Source organism: Montipora foliosa, chromosome 6 (genome assembly GCF_036669935.1).
Source record: "Montipora foliosa isolate CH-2021 chromosome 6, ASM3666993v2, whole genome shotgun sequence".
NCBI lineage: Eukaryota > Metazoa > Cnidaria > Anthozoa > Scleractinia > Acroporidae > Montipora > Montipora foliosa.
In genome coordinates, this window is record NC_090874.1 from 6,886,480 (window position 1) to 6,888,979 (window position 2,500).

The 2,500-nt window shown below is 39.1% G+C and overlaps 1 protein-coding gene across 2 annotated transcripts in view; it reads left to right on the top strand.

Annotated features, from left to right (window-relative positions):
* Positions 1-1,884, top strand: part of LOC138006525 (uncharacterized) — a 27,918-nt gene extending 26,034 nt beyond the window's left edge. For both annotated transcript variants that reach the window (XM_068852910.1, XM_068852909.1), the window contains one exon: positions 1-1,884. This exon is cut by the window's left edge and continues 2,827 nt beyond it. The gene's annotated coding sequence lies outside the window, so the exon portion shown is untranslated.
* The last annotated feature ends 616 nt before the right edge of the window (positions 1,885-2,500 follow it).

The following is a 2,500-nucleotide window of genomic DNA, read 5'->3' on the forward strand; positions in this document are numbered from 1 at the left end:
CTTTCTTTTACAGCCTTAATTATAACTAAATATTCTTTGGAACGTTTTCTTTCTATTTGCGGTGAGAAAATGTCTAAAGGCTTTTTAAAGTTCCATAAGCTTATAATCAAACTTGATACTCGGCCATGACCTTGTTGAGAAAAGTCAAAAGCAACTGGCATGTCTTCCCTGCCTGTAAAAAGTGGCTGAATTTTAGCTTCCGAGGTCAGTTTGAAATCAAAATTTTAATTGTGCGGCAGATATAAAACACAACATATTTCATTTGAATATACCTTATTCACGATACCCACGATCTTTGCACGCCCGTAGAGATTGATGGGACAAAAGCAATGTCACGTAGTTTCTCAGGGGGCAAACAACTGATAAAAGCTTCCAATACAAGTAGTCGCGGTTGAGTTTGTTGATTCCCTCAACATGAGAAAACTATTTGAATCACGCAAAATGTACAGATCGAGTTTCACCGAGTTTCAGTTCATTCTTTCTCAACTGTGAGGATGTCTATGGTCGTCACTGTATCCAAAAACGACACAACCATCGTCATCACCCGTATTTTGCCATTACCCTCTTTAACGTGAAAAGTTCTCCATGTTTTGTTCCTTAGAATAAACAAACGCGGGCGCGATTACCTGTATTGGGAGCTTTTATGAGTTGTTTGCTCCCTGAGAAACCACGTGACATTGTGTTTATCCCATCACGCCTTACGCGTGTGCAAAGATGGCAGGTATCGTGAATAAATCGTAATTAAACTTGAGCCTGCAATCAATTGAAAACTAGTAACTTGTCATCGGATAACTTCAAAAAGATACTTGACCTCGATGGTCGACACCTGAGCCCGCGATACGGTTATGTGATACTGGTCAGCGGATACCCTGTTTTGACAGCTGTCAATTGATCACAACATTGATGTGCAATATGTGTGCAATATCAATCTTCCTGTGCTCCCAAACTAGCTAGAAAGTGCGAGATTGAACATTTTGGTAGCCCTATGGTGCGGACGGGCGGGCGGTGTACGGACACGTGATTATCATATTTTCTGGGATGGGTAGATTTACTTACCCATGGTGCTCCGCAGGCGCGCTTCGCGCGCCAGAGCTTTGCTATAACTTTATAACTATACTGTAAAAGTAGTGTAAAATTATTCCATATCAACAGCGATTATTGCCGCAATGAAGCGAATGAAGCCGGAAATGCGACTAATTTACCTCGGTAATAAATTCACGTGTAACCGCATGCTACCACGGTAAACTAAACCCAAGTTAAATTTACCACGGCTTGTTTACCGTGGCAAATGCCATTTACCGTGGTTTGTGTAACCGCACCTACTGAAATAAGTTCTTCATAAAATAAGTTATATAACCTTAACACGACTAGGTGGAATTTAAGAAAATTAGTTTGTTCCTGCTGTTTTACTGTGTAGGGTTCAAAATTTACTGCATTACTTCGTACGTATCCACTAGTTTAAACTTGATGGATTTTAACACTGGTACAGTTGGAATAATTCTGGGGAGTACAAGGATTTATCACTTGTACTCCCCATAATTATTCCAACTGTACCAGTACAAATACAACGGTGTCTCAAGTAAGACCAAACAGGTTCTCAAATATTAAAGGCTCATATCTCTTTCCAGATTACAATTTTGTAAATGTAAACACGCTTCACATAACGTTTGAAAACACTCAATAAGCTCAATAAGAGAATAAGAATACCTGCCTTGATGTGTATGGTGGAAGTCGCCTTGTTATTCTTCATGTTACTGTCTCTTATATTTCCATTTTATAATATGTGCTTCTTTGTTCGTTATAATGTAAGATTTTCTGAGTCTTTTTTAGGCTCATCAATGTCACGTGTTTAAATAAAGTTTTTCAGTTTCAGTTTTTCAAGAATTGAGAATTTGCCGTTGTAAAATTTCCCCCTACATAATTTTCGTAATATATGTAACCTTTATAAGCTTATTGTAAAATCGATTACAATATAAACATGAGCAACTGCAAAACTTCGCATCACCCTCACCATTCACATTATAGTTAGATATTAAAAAAGCTTAACATCAGTGAGAATAACACATACAATGAACACAGCACAATGCCTGACAAGACGCTTTTTAAAGCGTTTACTCGGAATACCAAGTGGCGCAGAAGTAGGGTGATACATTTTGGACGAGGTAGTTTTTGTCCACTGCGCATGGCGCGTAGTCACTATCATCGTGTTAGTTTTTCCGAAAATGAGTATATAACTATAGAATACACTTCGGAGCTAATCCGCATTCGAAGAGTACCAAAGTTCGGACTCTGCAAACAGTACGATCAATTGCCGATAGTTCGCGAGGCCGAACGAAATGTTCGGGTGCTCCGTGTTCGAAGATGATCTGTGAAGAATACGGTTCTGAGGTGAGGTTTTAATTCTGACAACAGTTACTTCTCGTAGCTTGCGTATTTTGTTTCTAACCGATCAATTGACCCCGTTTACGCGTTTAATGAAGCCGCCGTTTTCGAGATAAAC